The sequence below is a fragment of the Bidens hawaiensis genome, unplaced genomic scaffold, assembly GCF_021521415.1.
Source record: "Bidens hawaiensis isolate Kalapana, Puna unplaced genomic scaffold, B.hawaiensis_p1.1 tig00023790_1, whole genome shotgun sequence".
In the NCBI taxonomy this organism is placed as follows: domain Eukaryota; kingdom Viridiplantae; phylum Streptophyta; class Magnoliopsida; order Asterales; family Asteraceae; genus Bidens; species Bidens hawaiensis.
In genome coordinates, this window is record NW_027493734.1 from 13,311 (window position 1) to 19,965 (window position 6,655).

Here is a 6,655-nt window from a genome sequence, read left to right on the forward strand (position 1 = left end):
CCTTATTCCTATGAAGATAGAATCTTCACGTAATAAGTCTCAAGGCGTATTCAACACATGGAAAGTAAGGGTAAACTGCTAATAACGTTGATCAAGTGTTATTAATCGTTCACTTTACCTACCCGTTCTAAATACTTCTTGTTTATGACTACATTAATATTCTCTCTAGCACATCGACAATTAATAAAGAAACATCTTAACATATATTGAATGTAACGGTTACCTCTTGGAGTGCAGCTACCTGCGTTAGACAATTCTAGTCCCTCTCGTAATTGTTCGAGTCCAAGCACCGAAAGAAGCCCGGATCTCTCGAACGTTGGCTCTGATACCAACTTGTAAGAACCAGAAATCCGGGACTCCTACAATTGGTAACCATTCCAAACAACTTCAAATATAAAGGTTACACTGATTTCATAAAATTTAAAATTTCAATATAGAGTATTCTTGCAGTGGAATATTTACAAAACATCCACTTATTATCCTTAAAACATAAAAATGTAAACTAGAACTTTCAAAAATGTTAACATGACGAAGAGCATCGACTAGAACTGCCTCGAGACCTCGGGTAGTCTTATGCACCTCCAAGCAGTAATCCCTTCCACGTGCAACCTGAAAAGCATTCTAACATACACGCAAAGTAAGCTTGAACTGAGTGAGTTCATGTGTTTATCATCAAAATATTTTAAAAACCAACCAAGGTGTTTAACATACGACTTCCATAATGATATATAAATAACATCAATAAATACATAAATTTTCCTCAGTCAAGCACGTAACACGGCTCACATCCTCTCAAGCCCAAAACAAGAAGTTAAGGACTTGAATAAACTTCACCCCAAGGATAAATAAACAGTTAGGGGATTTTTAACTTCCGTTCGCCCCAAGGATAGTCTTCCTGTCCCGGAACTCTTCACCCTAACCCCCAACCGAGAAATTAAGGAATTTTATACATCACTTCGACCCGGTCACGAATTAACAAAAACATACACGTGGTGGCCACACACACATGTACACATAAAACAATCATAAATGATACAAACTTCCAAGCATAGGTAGTAAAAATAACATAAACTATGCGATTTTATTCAAATGCTTCAAAAGGGTAATATCGTCATAAAACTCACCTAATATGAACCAAATAAACATCACGACAGGATCCTCTAGCTAATCATTCACAATCTACAAGCCTGTCAAGTTAAAGCACACAACAATCACTAACTAGACCGACACGACTCGCTCACTATATGAGACGTCCTAACGGTATTGGATCGACCCATAGCCACACCCAAAAATCATACTTATCTACATCAGACCTCAGAGTCCTTGAATTTCCCTAAATTCCTTTTACAATAAAGCATCACCCACAGTTCCCCAAACTATGCCTGTCCTACGTTAATTACGTCTAATTCGTGCGTTAACGAACCGATTAACCAACCACAAACCAAATCAGCCCCATTATGAGAATATTTGACCTTATTACATCCTACTCATCAATATTTAACAACCCAAGTTAGTGGGGTATGATATCTCATCAAATTCCACATTAATTCACTATTAGCCGATTTTACGCGCTCTTTCAAAACGATTAAGGTATCATCAAACAAACCAGGCCCTATAACCAAAAAATAATTTTCCCACTGTTCAAACACTAACAAGAGACCCCTCAAACTGATTGGGTTGACCATTCCTTCAAACAATACCCGAAAGACAACAATTAACGATTTCAACCTTCAAGAACCCAAGAAATCGGTTTTTATCAATTGACCTATCAAAACAACTCCAATGGTCACGTAATTTTAGTATGATATACTAGACATACCTGGGATCCTTTGACACCAAAAACTACTACTTTTTACCTTGGGAAGCGTGCCAAACGAATTTAATCCGAATATGTCCCTAGCTCAAGAAACGGCTTAATTGACCATCTTAACGACCAAGATTATGAAATTAAAGATCATGGGAGAGTAGTAAACATCATGTTCGACCTCCAGAAGCTTGGAATAGATTTACTAAAATCAAAATTGAAGGGTTTGATTGTGATGAATCGGCCGCTAGAAGGGTTTGGGGGGGGGTGGAGGTTTGGGTTTAATATTCAAATGTTACCCCTTTGGCCCTTGCACTTTATAATCTATTCCTCCTTGTTCCAAATTGAAATATAACACCTCTTAGACATGCCATGGGTCCCCGAGCCCACACACGAAACCTGAGATATTAATTTACAAACTGCACACTCATGTCTTTCGGTTTACGAGAAATTTTGGGATGTTACAGCTTTGGTCGGTAATAAGTTGATAAGATACGTAGTAGTTGCGAGGGCTTCAGGCCAAAAGGACTTAGGAACTTGAGAATCAATCAATAGGGCACGAGTTATTTCTAAAAGAACGCAATTTTTTCTTTCGACGGTGCCATTTTGTTCAGGAGTGTGAGAGCACGACGTTTGGTGAATTATTCCTTTTATTTGGCAAAATTGTTTCGTTGAATCGTTTATGTATTCTCCACCGTTATTGGATAGGAGGATTTGGATATTGGTTTTAAATTGTTTTTGTACCATAGCATAAAACATAGTGAATTTATCAAAAACTTCAAAATTTTGTTTTAGAAAATAAATCCACGTCTTACGAGTGCAATCGCCAACAAAGAGTAAAAAAAAAAAAAAAAATTTGTCCTCCAGCAACCTTTGTCGGTCCCCATACGTCTATGGATCTTGGCCAAGACACACGTTTCATAAATTATTGTTTCATTTAAGGCAAATAATTTTGGAAATAAAAGGTGCAAATAACCAATAGATGGGTGTCCTAATCTCCTATGTCATAACCAAGCTTCTCTACTGATTGTACCATGAGCCAAAATCACAGTACCATGCGGAGTCACTTCGTCCACATAGTATAATCCATTATGTTCAGTGCCTCGCCCAATAATCTTTTTCGTCCTGATATCTTGTAATATACAGAAGGTCGGGTGCATTAAAATTAAGCATTTTAATTCTTTTGTCACATGATTGATAGATAAAAGTTTATGTGACAAAGACGGGACTTAAAGGCAGTTAGAAAGTTTTAAGGTGGGTGATATTTCAATAGTTCCTCCTGCCTTTACGGGAACCATTCCACCATTAGCGGTTTTATCTAATTAATTTTAGGTTTAGAATTTGAAATTAAGTCGGACAATTAAAAATTCACGGTGTCGGTAGCACCACAGTAAAAAATCCATGTTTTATTTAACTTTTCACATGTTTCGGCCATATTAACTTCTCCCACCGTTTTATTTGGGTCATGTTTAAAAAAATCAGAATCTTTGGGTCCTTTATTTTTAACGACCCTAAAACTCTGGCCAGTATCGAAACTACTATGTTCTTTAGGGTGGATTTTAGAATTTAAAGATTCTTCAAGTGGTTTATTTAATTGTTTTAAAACGAAAGGATCACGAAAATAAGGGTTGCAAACAAGAAGGTTTGAGAATAATTTTTCAACCCTGTTACCTATGGTGCCTCTCTTATGCTCAGAGATTTCTCCTTCTACAGCTGATGTTATGCCGTCAAATCCGTCACCTCCTATGATATTGCCTTGTTCGACGGTAGCTTCTGAGTTGAGGGTCTTCCTCGTGTTTTCTTCTTCTGTTTTTAATTTGGCTACTGGTTTCTTGAGCTTTGCATCCTGTAAAGACAATGATTTTTTCAAGACAATACTAGTATCATTGGGTTTCTTAAGTTTGTTTTGAAGGAGCGAACCAAGGGGTTTTTCCCTATGTTCATCGTCCGCTCCTACCGCCACCCCGTTCGGAGTGGAACAGTTGTCGGTGAGGTTTTGTTTATGGCTGTTGAGACTGTCCTTGAGCATGTTGATGATTTTTAAAGCAATTTGTAAAGCGAGCTCATCACTGGTGTTTTTATTATTCTCAGTCATGGTGCTTGTTCACGTGTTAAGGGTCTGAAGCAATGGCTTGGAGTTTTTTTCTTTGAAGAAGAAGAAAAAACAAGATTTGAGAATGGCAGATGAATGAGCGGTTCGGGCAGGTTGATCCAAAGACCATATCATTGCTTTGATACCAAGTTTTAACGGGTAATCGAAAATATTGAATGGTAATCGAAAAATACTGAATAATAATCAGAGTGTTTGCTGTTGTATTCATTGTACTTTTTCACAAAGGGGAACAATAATATTAAATAGGTAAAAGCATTAAACTAAGAATGGAAATAATATAATAGTTATAATGCAAATCCTTTGATTGAGATCTGTTGCAACGGCTCTAACTCTAGGCTGTCCATTGGTTGTAAAAAATCTTCCAATAAAGTAAAGAATGTAAATATTGATCCTTCTTTTGATTTTCTAATAGATTTCAATAATAATAACAACTTCTTGATAATACATTAACTTACATGCTATTAATAGATGACGATGCCATTTGTTACACATCACATAACGAATGGACACCATTCGTCATCATTCCCTAACTAATACATTAAGACAGAAGAATGACTCATTCGTTAAACAAACTTAACGAATGGACTAATAAAGACGTATGTGCTCATTCGTTATACATATCATAACGAATGGCACATTTACATTAACGAATGTACACTAGTACATTACCCAAAATACCCTTATACATTAACAAGACTAAATACATTAAGAAACAAAGACCGAGACGACCAAAACGTGTACTAACAAACTCGCCCTCGTCTCGAGCTCTTTGTCTTGATCATTTTAATCTCTTTGTCTTTCAATCGGCATAGCTATGAATCTAGAACGCATGGAAAACACGTATGACACGCTGAAATTGCATAGTGAGATCATAGTCTTTCATCTCGGTCCACCTGATCTGATTTTTGAATAACACGTCGTTATCAGACTCAGATAAGTTGACCAACCACATTGGGTCGATTACGCGTATAAACTCCGTCTTTAATATTGATCCAAGCATAATGACGGCTTCACCACTACTGTTATCGTAACACCTCCGATTAAGTTTCTTGTAAAGACAAGGAAAAGTCTTAACATGAACTAGCTTCAACTACGCGACAGTTTAACCTTAATCACGATCTTCCTCTAACCGGTTCTCGGATCAATCTCGTCTACATACTTTTAGGTAGGAACCCAAGGCTTGAAAAAGTTTAAACCATGACGTACCTCATATAGTAGTTGTTGATAGAACAAACCCACCATCTGACTACCACCACGATTAACGAACGGTTTATTCACCAACGTCCGTACATCCCATCTTGGCAAAGTAAGAACATCAGCAATATGTTGATAATATTGAACGACGTGTTCTCACTTAATAATACAAACCTTCAGCTCCGAATCATAAAGCCACAAACCTTCTCACTTACTGAATTTGAATCTTTAAACGAATTCATCTGATGAGCCGTGGCACGAGCTTTCATTTTCTTGTTGTCCTCTTGCTCAACATACATTAGAACATATTGAAACAAGCCTTATTGTGTTCGAACATCCCCTCGAATACATTATTCACTGAATCTTTTGATTCCGGTCCAGCTTCACTAACTTTATCTTTCTTTTTATTCTATCCCAAACGCCGCTTTAACATGTTCAATCGTGAAGAATGGAACTCCTTCATCTATATTCAAACATGCATCATGGTATTCCTCGGCTGTCACATCCTCAACCTCCATCTCGTCATATTTAAATGACGTATTCCCATACGGAATACTCGTATTAAACCGACCTCATCATCATCATCAATAACCTCTACATCGTCCTCATTTTCCAACTTAACAAACTCTTCATCATTCAACCCGAGCAACAAAACGATTTGTTCTTTTGACAATGAACAATCCACAAACTCGCCTTCCTCGATCTCATCCGCGTTTACCATGCTCATACCAACACCCTTCGTGTTATCCTCAAATAATATCGTGTTAGCCTTTACAGACTCAATCGGCTGCACATTAGTAGTATCTTGATACACTACTATTTTCATATCCGATCTTTCAGCACTAGGACTACCACCAGACGTACCGGTCTTTAGTTGCTGCTCACCACCACTAGCTCCTGCTTCGGGGTCTTTATCATCATTTCCTTTCAGTTTCTTTAACATATCTTCTTTGCAAGTCAGTTGAAGGATAATCTCGTCTTGTTGTTTGATCTTCTCCCCCCTATCAGTAACCAACGCTCGCAATTCATGGTTTTCACGTTGGAAATAAGATATATGACTCGCCATCTTCCGCTGATCCAAACACATTTTCTCTTGGAATTGGCGATCAGCAGCCACCTGATTCTCCTGTAAATGTACCAAGTTCTACAATTGGAACATTTGTCGTTGAAGTGGTATATTATGAAAGGATGGAGGAATCAACTGCATAGGTCTCGTTGGACGGTTGAATGAAATGAACGAAAAGTCCATAGCTTGCATAGCCATCAGCGTAGGACTTGTAGCAGAAGTAGAAAGCTGAGGTGTCGGCATCAGTGTTATAACAGGTTGTGGAATAGATGCGAACCTCAAATCTGACGACACAGTCTTCGATAACGTAACTACCGGGGTATTAACAAGAGTAGTAGCCACCGGTTCTTGCTGTGGTGCAGTAGACCTCGGATTAAAGTCACCAATCTCCACACTTTCATCTTATGGAGTCTTCGCAAGCTTATTAGAAACCTTCGCCTTGCCTTTACGTGTACGTAAAGTAGCTTCTGTACGTGAT